At 49.8% G+C, this 20,083-nt stretch overlaps 1 protein-coding gene across 1 annotated transcript in view; it reads left to right on the top strand.

Moving 5' to 3' along the window:
• Positions 1-622: 622 nt before the first annotated feature.
• The window catches only part of NGEF (neuronal guanine nucleotide exchange factor), a 103,046-nt gene continuing 83,585 nt past the window's right edge, over positions 623-20,083 (top strand). The window contains exon 1 of the mRNA XM_012659348.1: positions 623-754. The gene's annotated coding sequence lies outside the window, so the exon portion shown is untranslated. The remainder of the gene's footprint in view (positions 755-20,083) is intronic.

The following is a 20,083-nucleotide window of genomic DNA, read 5'->3' as shown; positions in this document are numbered from 1 at the left end:
AAAAAAATGGGCATGATTCTCAGCTCATAGTGACAGCACAAGGATTACATGGGAGATTAGGTCATGTCCTTAGCCCAGTGCCTGTCACGTAAGCACTGAATAAAAGGAAGCTATTAGCAGTAACAATAATAATACTAATAATAACGGAGCAAGATCCCCCACAAAGCAGCAAGTGTCAAGCGTCGCAGGCCTGGAAGTGATCAGCTGAGGCTGGACAGCCACATGTAAGAGGTGAATTGAACCCTAGAGGACCCCAAAGCCTTTCCCAAACCTCAGACCGGAGTGCGTGCAGCCGGGCTGGCCGATGCTGGTGGCGGGGGTCAGGTGTGCCAAGGGCCCCTCTCGTTTGGGCAATCAGTGTCACCTCGCACCAGGGGCCATTCCAGCCCTTCCCATCCCTTCCCAGCCTTCCCCTCGGGTAGCACCTCCCTCCCGCACCGACTCTGGGCCAGATGTGTGGCTGCCGCCCTGGGCCGGCCTGCGGGGCCCAGGAAGGTAAACGCCCAGCCAGGAAGTGATTGTCACGGGCACAGGGCCAGCTGTGTGTCAGGTGGGTCTGAAGGTCAGGAATGCTTCCCAGGGAGGCTCTCCCAGGAGAGCACGAAGCAGAGGCTGTGGGCTCTCTGTGACAGCGCAGAGGACCGTGGACTCAGCCGGGGGCACACCGGCCTGCTCTGAGGTGCCAGACCGGACAGTGGACAGAAAGGAAGAGCCGTCCGGGGGGACCCAGCCCCTGGGAGCACCTCGCCAGCAGGTGAGCAAATGGTTTCGTATAGTTTCTAATGGAATGAGATGAAACTGGGGATAGAATAGAGGTTGCTGGTAGGACACGTAGGAGAGGACATCACCACCTGTCCGAGACAAAAAGCAGCCCTGCATTCCACTCGGGACATCCTGTCTGGTCTGGGCTGCTCCACTCCCCCTCCCGGGACTCAGTTTCCCCACCTGTGAATTGGGGTAAGGGTTCCTCCCAGCTCCTCTCCCTTCCCGGCTGGGGGTGGAGTGAGATAATAAATAGGAGTGGCTGCGTAATTTGCAGGGCCCCCCACAAAATGAAAATGCAGGGCCACTTGTTGAAACATTAAGAATTTCAAAACGGCAGCACTATAGCATTAAACCAAGCGAGGGACCTTCTAGGAACAGGGCCCTGTGCCTGCACAGGTCATGCACCTGACACTTACACGCCCTGCTAATAAGCGTGTAAGTAAACTGTGAAGTGCCGAGGTTCGCATGTGCCCATATCTCAGATCTCAGTGTCAGGAAGTTACAGCCGTGAAGTGACAGCCCACTGCAATGTAGCCCCCCTGCCATTCCCATTGTCCCCTCCTGCTCACGGGCCCCTTTCAGAGGGATGAAAGACCACCCCCTCAGAACCTTCTGGATTTGTGCACCTGGTGGCATGAAGCCAAAGCACGGTGGGTCTGAACTGTTTAGGGATGTTTCTCGGAGGCGGAGGCAGTAGGTTCCTATTTTCTGTCTTGATTTAAAATTTGGGACGTTCACGTAGTCGCCGGCTGTGTGAACTGGAACTTGTGATTCCTGTACCTTTGACAGTTCTGCTGTGTTCTGCCGATTAGCAACGTATTTCTGCCCTTTTGGGAAAATGCTTGTCCCAGTGCAGTGAGACTCTCAGTGGGAATGCCCCAGCTGCGTCCCTTGCCATGCGTCTTTGTCCTCTCCTCCCTTCGCTCTGTGTTTCCACTTACATTTTCCCTGCCTTTTCCCTCCTGCCCGCACCTCAGCTGCCCTTGGCACTGCTCAGGCCTGGGAAGGTGGAAGCCAGTGTCTCCTCGGGTGTCTTAAGCTTCCTGGTCCATGAGGGTAGACCACAGACCACCTTCCTTGACCCCACTCTCCACCCCTACCCCTTCCTGGAGCCCCTGTTGTCATGGAAACCCCTCCCGGGGAGGGGCTTCCCACAGGAAAGCCAGTGGGTGATGCCATTGACGGCATGAGTGACAGTCGGCAGCTGTGGGCCCTGGCGGCCAGAGACAGGCAAGACGATTGCTCTAAGAACTTCGCCTGTTGGAGACTCTCACCTTGGCTGGAGCAGCCCATAAGCTTACACCAGTGGCCAAGCCAGCCCAGACCTTGTGGGGCTGTCCAGAGGCTTGGAGGAGGCCAGACCTCACCGCCCAGCCCTGCCGGCTCCACCGAGGGACACAGGAGCCACTGTTCATCCCAAGACACTGGCCAGCTGCTAGCCCCAAGTCAGACATCCCATCTCCCAGGACAGGCGTGCTTTCCCCATCTCTGTGAGCCCATTGTGTCCCCAAGTGCTCAGCTCTGACACTCTGAAGTGACCCCCTAGCGCCACCCCGATGGCAAAAATCCCTTTATTCCTTCATCACATAATTGCTGAGCACTTTGTACATGTGAGTTGGGCTGGGGGACGCAGACGGACGATGGTGGCCCTCAGGCTGGTAGAGGGGGTGAGGCAGTGCGGTGCCCCACGCCGGCATAGGATCCCCCCAGGACGGTTACGGGTCACGAGGCTGAGAAGCAGTGGCTGAGCTGAGACAGGAATTTCGTCTCTGAGCCTGGGGCCGTCTGTTTCCAGAGGCCCCCAAGGAGTCTTCAGGAGGCTGCTGGGCAGTGCGGCTGGGCCTGGGAGAAATTCTTTCTCTTGGCCAGGGGTGGGGCTCTGCCCTCTGGGCTGTGGGCAGGTACTCCACCTCCCTTTGGTTGACAGCATCCTTGAGGCCAGCTCCCCGGGAGACCACACACGGTCTGAGCACTAAAGAGGGGACATATGCCTGGAGCATCCCTCAGTGGGCTTCTTTGGGGAAAATTGCTCAGGCAGTTGATTAAGGACCTGGGTGTCTGGGAGCGCAGGTGAGGCCATCTCTCAATTGTTCCACCTCAACCTGCCTTACCTTTGGAGTGGAAACAAAAGCCATGTGTTCAAATGAGGAGAGTGGGGAAGATCAAAGGGGTGATCAGGGAGGCCTGCATGGAGGAGGTGGCCTTTAAGCTGGGCATCACTAAACAGTTTTGCATTGTTTATTAATTATTTTCCCGGAGGAGGAGAGGAGCTGATGAGTATGGTTTTATGTGTTATAAAGTAAGGCTCTCTAACTTGAAAATAAGGTAGTAATTTTTTTCACATTCATCCTGATGGAATGCTGCAAGTTCTTTAAATAGCACGTGTTCACAGACAGCACATTCCAGGTGACGGGACAGCAGGTTTTTAACAAGGGACCGGCTGGGAGCCTTGTAGGGTGGCAGCTGGCAGAAGTGGTGGCAGGGACCGGGGAGGCGTGGGGCCTGTTTAAGGAGGCTGCCTGGACAGGTGTGCGGAGGAGAGGGCAGGTGCCCGGCCCGGGATGCCTGGACCCCAGAGGTCCACAGAGATCAGGGTAGGGTCCGGATAGCCAACGTGCCTCACGGGAAATTCGCCTGGCACGTCCATACCTGGCACCAGCTGGCTTTGCTTCATTCGCCTTCAACTGGGGCTGGAGCTCTGGGCACCAGCATCAGTGTCCCCCTCAGTGAGAAGCTCCAGCCACCAACCATCCAGGTCTTCGATGAGTTTAAAAATGAGGGCGCTAATTCATCCTTAGTTAATGAGGATGTTTCCTGCCAGAGACAAACCCTTCAAAACACAAGCTCTCCAGCAGGATAAGCAACTTGGACAGTGCCCTTAAAGAGATAAGAGAAGCTTGGGAGCCCCTGGGTGGGGACCAGCGGGGCCTGAGGACATCGATCCCCAGGTCCTGCCCTGAGGTGGCAAGGGTCAGCCCCAAGTGGCTGACGTGTGGAGTGTTGCTCAATCCGGCGAACAAGTTGGTACAACCTACTTGTGTCAGCGTTTCAGTCCACCCCGACGGTGAACTCCGTGAAGGCTGGGTCCTTGCAGAGCAAATCGTACAGCCCGTCAGCAAACATTTACCGGGTGCTCAGTCCGGGCCAGCAGCGAGACAGCAGCAAGAGGGCAAAGTCCCCTGCTCCACTCCCAAGCTCCCCCTCTTCCTCTCCAGCCCCCAGCGGCCTCCACCCCCTTTCCTCCTGTCCCTATAAGTAGATTAAAAAAGCCCGATTTCCTACCCTTAGCTGACACACTCGCCATTCCTGAGCCAAAACAGGTTCCCACTAAATCCCACCAACGGGGTGAAAAATTCCCAAGTCTCTTAAGTTCTTAGAACCCGGTACCCAGGCTCCCTTTTCCACGACGCTCCCTGTCTAAACCCACTCCCGAAAGTGGGCACACCTCTGACGCGTTTTGCTCCCATCTGAGTGATGAAAACATTCCTCGGGAGGTTCTTGCGCGTTGGAGGAGCCTTCTTTTCTGCTGAGTGCCTTTTTAGGAAGTTAGCTTTGAACTTTAAGATGATTTGAAAGTTCTTTGTTTCTGGATTAAAAGGGCATGTGGCACAGGGACAATTTCTCCCAGCGCCTGAGCTGTCAGAGCCGTCGCCTGCAACTCGCTGCGGTTTCTGGCCTCTTTGGAACCAGCTCTGCGTCAAGAGCACGGTCACCTGCAGTTGGCTAACCTGGGTTCCAAGTCAAGGGGAAGAACGGAGCGTTTCTAGCTTGGGGTCAAAACGCTCTGTCTGAAATAAACAGGCCTGCCTAGGCTGTGTTTGGAAAACATTCCGGTAGCTGATTTGTGTGTTCCCTGGAGAAACAGCACAGAAATCGCCAACGTAGAGCAGCGTGGGTAGACGGCCAGCCCGGGTGTCCTCCTACAGCCCAGGCTGGCAGGTATCTACCTTTGCTCCTTCTCTGCATTCTCTGTAATCTTTTAAGGCTGTTTTCTTGGGAAAGGCTGTTTGCTTTAAGTCAAAATGTTTTAAATTAAAAAGTGATAAGAAATAGTTCACAAATCATGCTTTCAACCATGTTGCCAGAGCCAGGCTGCCTGAGTTCAAATCCTGCCCCCGCCGCTTGCTGGCTCTGTGACCTTGAATGAGTCAGTGAACCTCTCTGGGCCTTCATGGCCTCCTCTGTGAACATGGGGGAAGCAGGCAAGTGCCGTCGAGATCACGCAGGTCACCGTGCGTGTTCGGCGAGATGACGCAGGTAAAGCACTCGGCGCTCACGGAGATTTTAGCTATTATTAGGCTTGAGAGAGAAAACGGGTCCTTTCTCCAATATAAAAGCTTGAAGCAGCACGGAGAGGACGTACCAGCGCACCTGGTCAGAGAGTCGAACACTAAAGGCGAACGTGCCCTCGGTGACCGGAGCACTTCACCCAGCCAGCTCCACGTGCTCCGCTCGGCTAACGGCGAGAAGCCCCTTCCTTGGGTCTTGCCAGTCACGCCCACCCGTCTCAGCCCAGAAGCCTCTGCACCTCCCCCCCAAGAACTGACTCACCCCCCCATAACTTCCCCCCAATGGATAATATTAATATTTCCTGATAAGAGAAGGCATTTTTTCCAGCAAAACCCTGATGCTCCAAACTTTTAAAAAACGAGTTTGGTAAATGCTGGTGTGGGAAGAATTTGGGGAAGGCAGTGCGGGGAGCCTCATGGATTTCGTGCTCCAGCTGTAAGGAGAGTGCATTCGCCGTGCATCGCTGCTGTCACAAATGACCGCGAACTTAGTGGCTTAGAACCACACCAGTGTGTTGTTACGATTTTGGAAGACAGAATCCAAAAGGGCCTCACTTGGCTAAACTCAAGGTGCTGGCAGGGCTGCGTTCCTTCTGGAGGCTCTGGGGGAGACTCCACTTCCTCGCCCTTTCCAGCTTCTGGAAGCCGCCCGCACCCCTGGCTCACAGCCTCTTCCTCCACCTTCGAGGCCGGCAGTGCAGCGCCTTCCACTCCCTCCCCGACTCCTGCCTTCCTGGTACGAGGACCCTGTGATCCCGCTGGGCCCCCTGGATCCTGCAGAGTAATCTCCCACCTCAACGTGCTTAACCTACTCACACCCGCAAAGTCCCTTTTGCCATACAAGGTCACATATGCACATCTTCGGGGCGGGGTGGGCGTGACCGAGCCTCCCGCAAGGAAATACTAGAGCTTTCTTAAAAACATCTTTGCTGTGTTTGGAAGCAATGGGTGACTCTTTGAAAAGTTTGTAAAAGCTGTCCCTTATCGGTGTGACCTTGAGCAGGTAACATGCTGGTGAAGAGAGACGCTGATGAACTCATGCCCAGTCCCCTGAGTGGATGATGGGGTTGCAGATGGGAAGGGTGTCACCTGTCACAAACTGCCAAGCCTGCATCAGTGGGGCAGAGGCCCGGGTGCCCCGCTCCTGAGACAATCCTTGTTTGGCCACTCCTGCCTTGGTGGGCAGTGCAGGGTGTTTCTGGGCCTGGAGCAGGTCTGAGCCCGCGTCCTCCTGGAGGAGACTCATGCACTTGTGTGTGTGTGTTGGGGGTGGTGCAGGGTGAAGGCTTGAGGAAAGTGACCAGGCTAGAGAGAAGCCACATCGAGGGGCTTAGCAGCGTGGCAGCCCCCTGGGAGCAGGTGGCAGCGGAGGCAGAGCCTCCAGGTCACGGAGTCAGGTCCGGGATCTGGGGGTCGTGGGAGGCCATGAGCAGCCCCTGGACACACTCACGGGTGGAGCTGACGCCCCAGCACTCTGCGCGCGGTGGGTGCTCGCTAGAAGTTGTTTAAGGAGTGACTGCAGCTCTGGGGAAGGGGCTGAGGGAAAGCCTTCGCCTCAACCTGATGTCCGGCGCAGGGGAGAGGGCAGAAGCAGCAGGAGGGGAGAGGCGTCAGGTGCTGGGCTCCATTCTGAGGCTTTAAGAGCAAGCAGGCGAGGCACGGTGCACTGTGTGCTTCACCACAAAGGACCCGGTTTGGGCACTTTCTGGGGTTCCCAGCAACTGCTCCGTCTTTCCGCCCCGATGGTCCCAATGAGCACCCTCCACTAGTCTAGGAGGAGAAGAGGCTTCCGGCTCCTGGAGGGTGGTTCGGGCTCCAGGTCCCTGCACTGATCAGCCTGGAGTCACAGGGGGAAGTTCTGCTGATAAGGCAAGAAGGCAGCAAAGGGCTCTAGAGAGGGCCGCTGTTCCAGTGGCTGCCAGATGGGAGGGAGCAGGTGGAAAGGGGAGCAGGGAGCGTCCTTGGGAAGCGAGAGCAGAGGGAAGAGTCCCCACCAGAAGGAAGGAGACCAGCAGCAGGGCAGGGGAGGGTGGGAGGCTGGAGGGAGAAGGTGCGGCAAGGTCGGTGCACAGCGCAAAATGCGCACTGCTGCCGAAGCGGCGTGGGCTTGCTGGCCTGTCTTGCAGTGACCGCAAATCGACTGTGGCATCTGTCTGCCTTCACCCAGGCGAGATCAGAAAATGCCAACATGCATTAAGTCCTGGGTCCATCAGAAAGAAAGGAAAGTCAGGGGCCACACAGCAGTGGCCAAGTTTGAGCACCAATCCCAGGCCTGGGGCGCGACCTTTGACATCCAGTAAACCTGATTCTCCCATCTCCAGCGTGCACCACGGGCCGGGGCCTCAGAGATCCCCGCTCAGGGCTCTGGCCCGTCCTACTGTGAACCTCTGGCCGCTCACGGATCACCTCCCCGGGCAGAGCTTTGCATTTCTGTCCCCAGCGCCTGGCTCGGGGCAGGTGGGTGCTCAGTAAATATTTGCTAGAGAGAGGAAGGAGCTGATGGATGGACAGACCCCTCCGTGCCTGTCAGTGTGGGTGGGAGGGCAGGGTGGTCTGCGCATGGAGAGGCTTCCCCGGCCCACCCAGGAACAGTGGGGCTGAGGCCTCCTTCAAGGATATTAGTGAGAGGAAGAGGAGGAGGAGAGGAAGGAGGAAGAGGGTGGAGCAGTGGCTCAGCAGAATCAGCACAGGATTCTGGGTAGGGCCCAAGAATCTGCATTTCTTAAAAGTCCCCAGTTGCTGCTGCCGCTGCCACTGGTCAGAGTGGACCACAGGGCCGCAGAGAGGAGGACGGCCCTCGGTCAGCGCTGCGCTGTCTGGGTCGCCCAAGCCATTGCAAGCCACTGTGCCCCGAATGTCAGTCTTTCACTTTGCACATTTACAGTTTCTAACATGTGCGTGTGCCATGTACTATTAATAGTTTCTACAGAGCAGCTTTAAATTAAATTCCCTACTTCATTTATTTTCATCCTAAGCATTAATATCTGTGAGAACACGGGTTTGATGTGCTAATTGGATTTTTTCTAAGGCACATAAAATACGTAACTATTAATTTTGTGAATATTTGGCTGACCTACCTCCTAAAATCACCTCGAAGACACAGGTTCAAATCTCACCCAACTGGAAGAAGAGGGGACAGTGTAGATCTCACCAAACGCTATGACTATTTTAGATGAGAGACAGTGGAAAGAAACCACAGCCCTCAAAGTCCCTGCCATCATTGCTCGCTTTTTATTAATAAAAATATTGCCCTCCTGAATAACTCTCTCACCCAAACCAAATCAGAAATTCTGGAATTTCTGCACATTTCCTGCAGGACTCTACCACCTGCTGCCTCCTCCGCCTCCTCTGCCTCCGCCTCCCTCCCACCCCCCACCCCCACTCCCTGCCCCCAGTCAAGGCCCGGGGCGCCCTCCGACCTACACCTCAGTTCACCTGACCTGGGAAAACCTTCCACATGGCAGAGACACCTCCCTTCTCCCTGCAGGCCAGTGGGGAGATTCAGGATCATGTGAGAAGCGTGCAAAGGCAGTTTGGACACTTCCAGCACTGCACAGATGAGAGAAGGTTCTAGAAAGGAAAGAGAGGCCAGAGGATGATGAGAGATGTTCGGGCATGGCCTCCTTCCTGCTCCGCTGGGGCCAGAACAAGGGGTCTGTAGCAGCCCTGGGGCCGAGCACAGGGCCATCCCAACCCTCATCTCTGCAAGAAGGAATCCGAAGGGCGCAGCCCAGCCTCGGATCAATTCCTCCTAGGTCAAAGGTCCACTCTGCCCTGGGCAGCTGTGGCCAGGAGGCTAGGGGCAGTGGCACTCAGGGTGCCCCCCTCCAGGGCAGAGGATAAGCAAACTCCCTAGGAAGGGCTCAGGAACAGGAGGGCAGGATGGCTCCCCAGCGCCATCCTGAGAAATCAGGTGGGACCGAGACCTTCCCAACCAGGGACGCAAGTACCCCCTGTGTTCCTTTTCTGATTGTTATGGACTGTTTGTGTCTCCTCAAAATTCTTAGGTTGGAGCCCTAACCCCCAATGTTATGGTGTTTGGAGGTGGGGCCTATGGAAGGTACTTAGGTTTAGATGAGGTCATGAAGGTGGGGCCCCCATGATGGGATCAGTGCCCTTATAAGAGGAAGAGGAAGAAATCTCCCCCTCCCCACCCATGCACGCGCTGCAGAAAGGCCACGTGAGGACGCAGTGAGAAGGCAGCTGTCTGCAAGCCAGGCGGAGAGCCCTCACCGGAGCCCGACCATGTTGGCACCCTGACCGGGCTTCCAGCCTCCGAAACTGCGAGAAAATAAATTTCTGTTGTTTAAGCCACCCAGTCTATGGTATTATACTCCGTTATGGCAGCCCAAGCAGACTGAGACACCAGTATTGGTCTTGTCACTTCTAGCAGGCCTTTTAATAAATCCCTATGAATATGGGTTAATAAATGAGTTCACAGCAACCCCGACAGGCAAATGATCCCGCTGCTAGAATTCAACAAAGACCCAGTGTTGGCGTCCCGTTCCCCACACACAAATCGCCCTGCTTGGCTACGGCAATAACCTTCCCCGCTGTCACGCAGCGTCTGTTTCACACTGCGACTGGGAGCTCGGCCACCCTGGCCCTCCTCCCTCTGGCTGGGGTGGCAGACCTTGCCCACAGGGCTGGGAAGTTCGCCCAGGGCCGTGGCTGGCCAAGGCGGTGGCTCACCCTAGAAGGAGCAGTCCTTGTCCCCAGCCCACCCTGTCTGATGGCTGGGAGACGTGAAAGAGGCTTAGTAACACAGGCAGCTTCACTTCAGCAAAGGGGCTGAGCCCTCTCCTCCCCGCCCAGCTGAGACGGCTGCTGCCACCAACGCGCCCGGAGGGGACAGGCCTTGGCAGCTCCACCAGCCAGGGCCTGAGACCAGGAATAGATTTTCCTCCCAGAGGCAGATCTGAGGGGAAGGCCCCTGATGGACCCCTCAATTTGATTTTTAAACTGTATACCTGATTTTCATATTGAGCATTATATACATTTTACGACCTTTGGTTCTTTATACATCCAAGAGTAAAAGTTTTAAACAGCAGATCACTCAGTTGCAAAGAGCGAAGCAAGCAGGTGGGGAGAATTGCCTCGGCGTGCCTCGTGACACCAGGCACCACCTCTCATTAGCGCTTGCACCCTCGCTGCACAGCTGAGGGACGTTTCCAGAAGGGAAAGAGGCCCTGGGAGGGGCGCGCTTAGGTTAGGAAAATGGGGGTGTCCGGCAGCTCCCTCTGCCTGCTCCTCTGGGGTCTCAAACCAGGGGCCTCCACTTCCGTCCACTCACAGGCGGGGCATGGCTGTGTCCCGCAGTGTGCCAGAGCGACCCACCCAGGGCCCCATGCTGAGCCTCACACCGTGAACTAGGGATGTGGGAAGTGGAGGCTCCAGGGATGTGTGGAGCGGCCAAGGAGACCCACCCACCAGTCCCGCCAGGACGGGCTGGGAGGGCACACCTTTGCAGGGGTCCCTCGGCTGCAGCCTGACGTAGACACCAGAGGAGGGGAGAAGACCACCCAACACCCGTTGGGCTACACAGGAAGTGGGCTGGCAGGAGAATAGCCCCCTCGTGTACCACTCACTGAGAATCATGGGAGTGGCTCCCCCAGCCACTTTGAGGGGGACACCTGCACCTGCCTTGAGCCCCTGCCTCCCAAACTGCCCAGGGCTCCCCGCGAGGAGGGAGAGGTTGCTGGGCAGCCTGCGGCCCCCGCTGGCATGAGCCGCTGGGAGCCTGAGGGCTCAGTTCCCAGAGAGCCCAGTCTGCACACAGCCGCATTCCCCCCAAATCCCGCGCAGCCTGCTGCCCATTAACAATTTTTGAAAGCAACAATCACGACAAAGCCAGACTCCTTTTCCAGAGAAAAGAGGATTCTCAAGGTGTGGTCGGCAAAGCAGCAACATCTGAGAACCTGCTAGAATTGCACACTTGTGGGCCCCACCAGAATCGGCAACCCCAGGCAACCCCAGCAATCTATGGTGCTCTCCCGTGGCTCTGAGACCCCCAGACAGAGAGCCACAGAGAGCTGTGGAGCAGCACACACTACGTGGGTGAATTGAGGAAAGAAGCCAGGTGCAAGAGAGAACGTTCTGACGATTCCACGTGCAGAAACTACCCAAACAGGCAAAGCAAACCATGCTGGCAGAAGTCAGAAGTCACCCTTGGGGACAGGGAGCTGTGACTTCCAGGGGGCATCCGGACTCTTTCTAAAGTGGTGACTTTCTCCTTCTGAATCTGGGTTCTGGTCACACAAATGCATTCAGTCTGTAAACACTCAGCAATCTGTGCACTTAATATGGGGACTTTCTGAACCCTCCTAAATTTCTTTAAAAAATACTTTTAACCAGATGAAGGGTAAACGAGAAGTGTCACCGCTTCGTTGTATAACCTCATAATTGGTTTAAATCACATGGGGATGACCCGCTGCTCCAGAAAGTAAGAGTTTGGCCATTCGTTTATCCTGGGCCAAAAAGGTTTTACGAATTCACCCTGAAAGGGGCCTCTGCAGACAACAGGCCAGGCTGGCTAATTAAAACCAGAGAGAGCTCTTGACCCACACGTCTCAAACTAATGCTGCCATTTTTGGTAAATGTTGCTGCTTCCACATTTTTCCTGGTTTATAGACAATATTTCCAGAGAACAAGCTGCCTCATTCAGTCACCTGGACGGCTATTTCACAAAGAGCTTCTCTTGGAAGGGATACCAGGAAGTCACCTTGCCCAAGGCGAGACATTCTGTGCAAGTTTCACTCTGGTGTTGGGGGATGGGTTGGAGGCCAAAGGAAGAATCTGGTCTCACCAGCCAAGGAATTTTCCAAGCTAAACGTTTCGGGGCCTTGACGCCCAGAATGGAGTTTTGTGGCTCTGTTGCCTAGCTGCCTGTGGGCTAGAGTGGATTCGAATCTACTCAGCTGTTCTTCATGAGGATAATCTCGGCCCTACTGGAAGGATCCTATTTTTCTTAAGGGTATCAACGCTCCCCAACCCCCTTGTCCACCCAGAGCCGTAGTTAACATGCAACACAGAGGAGCAATCTCAACAGGCGTCCCGTGAGCTCGATTGCAAAATAATCCCCACCAAACACCGATCAAACACTCCACCTCGGGGAAGACAGAGTCCATTTCTCCTTCCAAAACGCCTCTAAAATCTCCACGGGATCAGGCAGAAGCCCTTGGACTGTGTCACTGCAGAATTACTTTTGCTTGGTTGTGTTTTTGTGAGAAGCCGGCAGCCCGTATGGAAGGACTCACGGAGCAGGCCCGGGAGAAAGACCACCTGCTGAGCACAGACTGGCGTCCACGGGCCACGTGCTTCAGCTTCACCTGGGAGTACTCTGCAATCTGCTTGGCCTTACTCAGTATGAAATCCCGGCCAGGACTCCACACACAATCAGCCCTCCACATCCGCGGGTTCCACATCCGCGGGTTCAGCCAATCAAGGATCAAAATATTCGAGAAAAAATGGATGGTTTCATGTGTGCTGAACAGGTACAGACATTTTTTTTTGCCATTGTTCCCTAAACAATACAGTATAACAACTCTTTACATAGAATTTACATTGTATTAGGTATAATAAGAGATGATTTAAAATATACAGGAGAATGTGTGTAGGTTATATGCAAATACCACACCATTTTATGTAAAGGACTTGAGCACCCGTGGATTTCGGCTTTCCAATGCCCCATGGATACCGAGGGAAGACTGTATTTAACAAGCTCTTAAAAGTTTGAGAATCACTGCGTGCACCTGCCTCTTTCATAAGAGCATTTGGTAGGAATCCCTGCCAGCCTTAGTACAAACATGACAATTTCTCCTGAGCCATTGGTCAGTTTTTATCCCCGAATGCAGTGGACTGAGTCGCTGACACATTTCCCTTTTCATGTTGGCTACTGGGAAGCTTAGGGAAATTTAAGCCCATCCACATCAAGAGTCTTTGTAATATGATTTTTTTTTTAACCTTATCTTCGGTTAAATTTTATGCCCCCACCCTTTTAGTCTTTCTTTTGTCCTCTTTTCTGTTCATGCTGTGTTGGATAAGTGAGATATAAATATAAATATTGTTATATTTGTAGATGGAAATAGTATCTCATTGCATTAATTTGCATAATGATACATAAAGAAAACAGCCGCCACACACTGATGTCATATCTAGGAAACCAGCACTGCGTGTCCTTACTTCAGCCCCAGGGCTTAGATAACGTTTGTCCTCCCTGCATGACAGCAGAGGAATAGGAGGCCCGAGGGGAAGCCACATGCCCAACACATTCAACCAGCTAGGGCCCGACAAGGATGACAAGCTGTGTTTGGCTGGGCCCTTCCCACTCGCAACACCACACAGCTTTCCCTCGGGTGAATTCTCAAATGTTCTATGGTTTGAAGAAAATATTTAATGCTTTAATTCCTCTGGAGTTTATTTGGTTAATTATGAGGTTATTAGGAGGACTTAAACTGATATTTTCCCCCAATTGTTAACCAATATTCCAAACTTTTATTGACACCCCTCCATTTTTTAAAAAAATAACTTTATTGAAATATAATTCACATTTTACACAATTCACCCATTTAGAGTATACAATTCAATGGTTTTTAGTATATTCACAGTTGTGCAATCAATTTTAGAACATTTTCTCATCTGACCAAAAGAAATCCCATGCCCGTTAGCAGTCACTCACTCTCCTTTCCCACAGGACACCCAGCCCTGGGCAGCTACTAATCTACACTTTTTTTTTTTGAGGCAGAGTCATGCTCTGTTGCCCCAGCTCGAGTGCAGTGGCATCATCATAGCTCACTGCAGCCTCAAACTCCTGGGCTCAAGCGATTCTCCTGCCTTGGCCTCCCAGAGTGCTAGGATTACAGGCATGAGCCACTGCGCCCAGCCACTAATCTACTTTCTGTCACTGTGGATTCTCCTGTTCTGGAAGCTTCATAGAAATGCAATCATACAATGTGTGGCCCTTTGTGACTGGCTCCTTTCACTTAGCAAATGTTTTCAAGGTTCATTCATGTTGTAGTGTGTATCAATATTTAATTTCTTTTTTTTAGCTTAATAATATTCCCCCATGGATATGCCACATTTTATTTACCCATCCATCAGTTGACAGACATCTGGAGTATTTCCACTTTTTGCCAATTATGATTCATGCTGCTGTGAACATTTGTGTACAACTTTTTGTGTGAATGTATGTTTCCATTTCTCTTGGGAATGTACTGAGGAATGATTGCTGGGTCATAGGATGACTGTGTTTAACCTTTTGAGGAACTACCAGACTATATTCCGAAGTGCCTGCACAATTTCACATTCCTATCAGGAGTGTACAAGGGCTCCAATTTCTCCACATGCCCACCAACACTTGTTATTATCTGTCTTTTTTATCATAGCCACCGTTATGGGTGTGAAGGGGTATATCACTGTGGTTTTGATTTGCGTTTCCCTGATGGCTAATGACGTCGAGCAAGTTTTCGTGTGCTTATTGGCCATTTGTATATCTTCTTTGGAGAAATGTTGATTCAGATCCTATGCCCATATTTTAATTAGGTCATTTTTATTATTAAGTTGTATAAATTCATTATATATTCTAGATATAAGACCCACAAGAGCCTTGTCAGATATATGATTTGCAAAATTTTTCTCCTATGAGAATTTTCATGATGGTGCTCTTTGGAGCAGAAAATGTTTTAATTTTGATGATGTCCAGTTTATTTTCTTCTGTTGGTTGTGCTTTTGGTGTCATAGCTGGGAAACCATTGCCTAATAGAACATCAAGAAGGTTTATGCCTATATTTGCTTTTAAGAGTTTTATAATTTTAGCTCTTATAATTAGGTCTTTGATCTATTTTGAGTTAGTTTTTGTACATGATGTGAGCTAGGGATCCAAATTCAATCTTTGGCAAGTGGATAATAAGTTGTCTCAGCACCCTTTGTTAAAGACTATTCTTTTCCCATTGAATAGTCTTAGCACCCTTGTCAAAAAGCATTTGGCCATAGATGTATGAGTTTATTTATGTTTTTTCAATCCTATTCCATTGACCCATGTGTCTATCCTTGTGCCAGTACCGCAAGGCAATGTCTTGATTACTGTTGCTTTGTAGTAGGTTTTGAAATCAGGAAGGATGATTCCAACTTTGTTCTCCTTTTTCAAGATTGCCTTGGCATGGGCCCCTTGAATTTCCAGATGAAGTTTATGATCAGCTTATCAATTTCTGTAAAGAAGCCACCTGGGAGTTTTAATTGGGCCGTGTTGAATATGTAGATCAATTTGGGGGGTATTGCCATCTGAACAATATTAATTCTTCTGATCCATGAAGATAGGCTATCTTTCTATTTATTTAGGTCTTCTTTAATTTCCTTCAATAACATTTTATAGTTTTCAGAATCTAAGATTTATGCTTTTGTTAAATTTATTCGTAAGCATTTTATTCTTTTTCATGACATTATAAATGAAATTTTAAAAATTCCATTTATGATTTTTTCCTTCTTACTATGTAGAAATAAAATTGATTTTTGTATGCTGATCTTATATCCTGCAACCTTGATGAACATGTTTATTATTCATAGTTCTAATAGTTTTTTCTTCTACTGGATTCCTTATTCCTTAGGATTTTCTATACATAAGATCATGCTATCTGCAAATAGAGATAGTTGTACTTCTCCCTTTCCAATCTGAATGACTTTTTTTCCTTGACTAATTGCCTTGGCTAGAACATCTATTACAATTCTGAATAGTAGTGGCGAGAGCGGACATCCTTATCTTCTTCCTGATCTGAAGAGGAAAGCATCCAGTCTTTCACAATTAAATATGGCGATTGCTGTGGGGTTTTTGTAGACACCCTTTATCAGGTTTGAGGAAGTTTTCTTCTCTATGTGGTTTGCTGAACATTTTTATCAGGAAGGGCTGTTGAATTTTGTCAAATGCTATTTGATGCCAAATGTCTAATAAGATGTTCATGTGCTTTTGTCCCTTGTTCCATTCATATGGTGTATTTCATTAATTGATTTTTGCATGTTAAACCAACCTTATGTGCCTGGGATAAATTCTACTTGGTCATGGCTGTATAATCCTTTTCTTATGGGTTCAGTTTGCTAGTATTTTGTCAAGGACCTTTTCTTCCATATTAATAAGAGATATTGGTCTATAGTTTTCTTGTGACATTTTTGTCTGGCTTTGTAACCCTTCTTCTATTTTTTATATTTGTGATGCCTCTCTTTTATAAATAAGAATTTATTTCTGGGCTGGCCATTCTGTTTCACTAATCGACTACCTTGTATCAATACCGTATTCCTTTTATTACCATAACATTTTATGATATTTGGGAGAAGTAGGCTTTCTTTATTACCTATATTTCTCAAACATTTGAGCTATTCTTGTCTGTCTATCCTGCAGATGAACTTCATAATCATTTTGTCAAAATATTCTGATTAGTTTTTTTAATTGGAATGACACTAAAACTATATATTAACTTGGAGAGAAGTGACATATTTTTAATACTGCATTTTCCTATCCAAGAAAAACCCACATTTCCCTAAACATGCAGGCTTCCTTCCCTCTCCCAAGGTTTTCCTTTATACGGGTTGTTCGTGTTTATTGATACAGTTATCCTTGGTTTCTGCCTTCGTTACTACTGTAATTGGAATCTCTCTAACTTACTAATTTGTTCCTGTTGACACGCAGTGAATCTGCGTTATTTTGGACCTGGACTGGATTCTTTGTATTAATAATTCCAATAGCTTCAGTTGGTTCTTTTGGGTTTTCTAGGCATACAAATCATATCACCTGCAAATTATTTTGAGAGATGAAAATTTCATCTTTCTTTCTGATAACTTATTTGTTTTATGTCTCATTATGTTGAACAAACCCTCTGGAAACATGTTAGTAATAATGAGAGCAGGAACCCTGCTCTTCATGAGAACATCTCTGACTTTTGCCATCGCCACATTTGAGAGGTACACAGGGCTCTTTATCACGGTGAATTCTCCTTCTAGTCTCATTTTTAAAGGTTTCTGCTGGGAATTGGTATTTAATTTTGTCAACTGACCTACTGATGTGCTGTATTGTATTAAGACTTTCTAATGATTATGAAATTGCCTCAATTTTATATAAATCACTCTGAGAACATTTTGATAAAGGGATTAAACATCTCATTTAACCATTCATTCTTATTCTGGTCTATTGGGAAATCTCAATTTTTGAAGGTACACACATGAAACAGCTGTATGTTTCCCTGTTGTGGCTACAATTTCCCTCTGTCCAAACTCATTCCCTGCCGCAGAGCAGGACTCTCAGAGGCTTCTTGGCCAAATTACATAACTTCCCGGTCTCTTTCAGTTTTATAGCTGATTCATTTCTGTATTTAAGATTTTGATTTATTTGTTTTTTCTCAAAAGATTTATTTAATTTTTGAATAGATTAATACATTGACATAGCTTTAAAAAATTTTAAAATATTTAAAAGTACATACTTTAAAGTCTCCTTCCTCCCTACCCTATTCCCCATCTGCCCAAACTCCCACATCTAATTTTGTGTGCATACATATATTTAAACACACACACACGTGTAACCGTTGGTACTAATTTCTCATAACTGCTTCCAGAAGGTTTTAGGCACATCCAAATAAATTTGAATCCACTTCCCTCTTTATACTTATGGAAACATATAATGTATACTCTTCTGCCCTTGCTTTTAAAAAATATATATATATATTCTAGGATATTTTCTTAATCAGTACTGTATATAGACCTTCTAGAAAATGTTTAGAATTTTCTAATTTGTGTCACCAGTTTCTGATTAGAGATATTTCGGCTGTTTCCAATCACTTGCTCTTGAACAATGCTGCCGTGAGTCACTTGCTCCTGGATGATGCTGGAGTGAGTCACCTGCACCCAGGCCACTCCTTATGTGCACAAGCAGATCCATGGGCCAATCAAAGCATATTTGCTTATTTTTTAGCATTTATTTTTTTGAGACAGGATCTCTCTCTGTCACCCAGGCTGGAGTGCAGTGGCATCACCATAGCTCACTGCAGCTTTGCACTCCTGGGCTTAAGCGATCCTCCTGCCTCAGCCTCCTGAGTAGCTGGGACTACAGGTGCACATCATCACACCTGGCTTTTTTGTTATTATTTTTTGTAGAGATGGGATCTAGCTATGGTGCTTAGGCTGGTCTTGAACTCCTGGTCTCCAGCTAGCCTCCTGCCTTGGCCTCCCAGAGTGCTAGGATTACAGGCAAGAGCCACTGTGCCTGGCCTTGCTTTTTATTTCGACAGACGTTGCCAAACTGCCCTGTGGGGATGGAATCGATTTAAAATCCCACCAGCGGTGATGGGGCTGCGTGTTGTCCCCCAGCTGCACCAACTGCTTTGAGCACGTTTGCATTTTTGCCACTATAGTGAGAATGGGGATCTCAGGGTGGTTTGGATTTTCCTTCCTATTATGAGGCAGGAGGTTGGAAATCCGTTCAAAAGTTTTTATTTCCCCCCAATCCCCAGGGTCTTGCTCTGTTGCCCAGACTGGAGTGCAGTGGCATCATCATAGCCCACCGCAGCCTCCAACTCCTGGGCTTAAATGATCCTCCCGTCTCAGCCTCCTGAGTTCTTTCCATGAGTTTTTAAGGGTGATTTGTATTGACTTGCCTGTGAGGTCTGTTTATATCCTTTGCTCATTTAACCACACTCAGATTTTCCAAAGTTCAGTCTCATACTAGTCAAAGTTCTTTTTCCTTCCCTTGAGCACAGAATAAACTGTTTGGGGAGTGGGAGATGAGCTGGGCTGAAGACACCCCCAACTTCCTTTTTCCCAGGGGTGGGGCAGGGGCAGGACCAGCAAGCCCCAGTCTCCTTCCTTGGCTGGTTGTGCACTAGTGGCTGAAGGTGTCCCTCTGGTTCAGCCTTGCTCTGACACTTCCCCTGATGGAGTCTTTGAGGTTGTCTTCAGCTAGTGTTTATCTGAACCTTCCCATAACAAACAAACACACACAAGACCATCCCTCCCACAGGGGCCACCGCATCTCTCCGTGGCCCCAGAGGGGCATGCATGCTTCCAACCCCTTCTACAGCTGGGGCCTCCCATCGCTTGGCCCAGTGGCCACCTGGCAGCCCCCAATCCCTGCCACTTGCTGACCTTTGGGCTCCAAGGACCCTCAGGGAACTCCGGGGTCTTCTTGTGCAAGGACTGCTCCAAAGGCCATGGAGAACAAAGACGGGGCTGGGAGGGGACCCATTTCCTTCAAGGACACCAGCCATGGTCCCTTTGAGCCCCATGGTACCAAGTCATCCAGCAGGTCCTGCCTCCAGAAATCCTCCGACCCAAAGCCAGTTCCAGTCCGTGTACGTTCAGTGTATCTCCACATCTCAGGAAGCACAAGTGGGGTGACAAAAAGGACAAGGCGTCATAGCCCTAGGCTCCCAGAACCTCCTCCCAGGAGACTCTGGAATGGGCCCACAGGTTGCACAGCCCTGTGAGCTCCCAGCTGGGAGCCTCCCCTTCCTGCAGGGACCCCCAGTCTTTTCCAGGGCTCCCTTGGAGCCACCTTCCTCTTTGCATGGGCTATGGCGCCCCCAAAACACCAAGCTCCTCCCTTCTTCCTCCTTCCTTTTATCAAGTGGGGGATTTAGGGTCATGCTTCAGTAACCCCTCGGGGCTGCTGGCTGAACTGAGCCGCAGAGGTAATTTGTTTGGCCTTAATAGCAATTCCAGAGCCACAGGAAAGAGTCCTGCTCTGTGTTGTGTGATGTTTCCACGCCCTGTTTTACATCTCCTGCTTTATATCTTTTCCATCAAATTTTGTCTTTTGATTTATAAAACTATACACATGTAGATTTTGGGGTATTTAATTGACAAAGATGGAATATAGTCAAGGTAGACAATGCGATGTCCTGACAGATGTATATGTTGGGCAATGATTATCATAATCAAACTAATTAGCACATCCATCACACCCAGGCTGTACCTTAATTCCCAGAACTGGTTCCTCTTCCAACTGAAAGTTTGTACCCTTTTTTTTTTTTTTTTGAGACAGAGTCTCACTGTGT

The sequence above is a fragment of the Propithecus coquereli genome, unplaced genomic scaffold, assembly GCF_000956105.1.
Source record: "Propithecus coquereli isolate 6110/MARCELLA unplaced genomic scaffold, Pcoq_1.0 Scaffold605, whole genome shotgun sequence".
NCBI classification, from domain to species: domain Eukaryota; kingdom Metazoa; phylum Chordata; class Mammalia; order Primates; family Indriidae; genus Propithecus; species Propithecus coquereli.
This window is presented reverse-complemented; position numbering and strand designations above follow the sequence as displayed.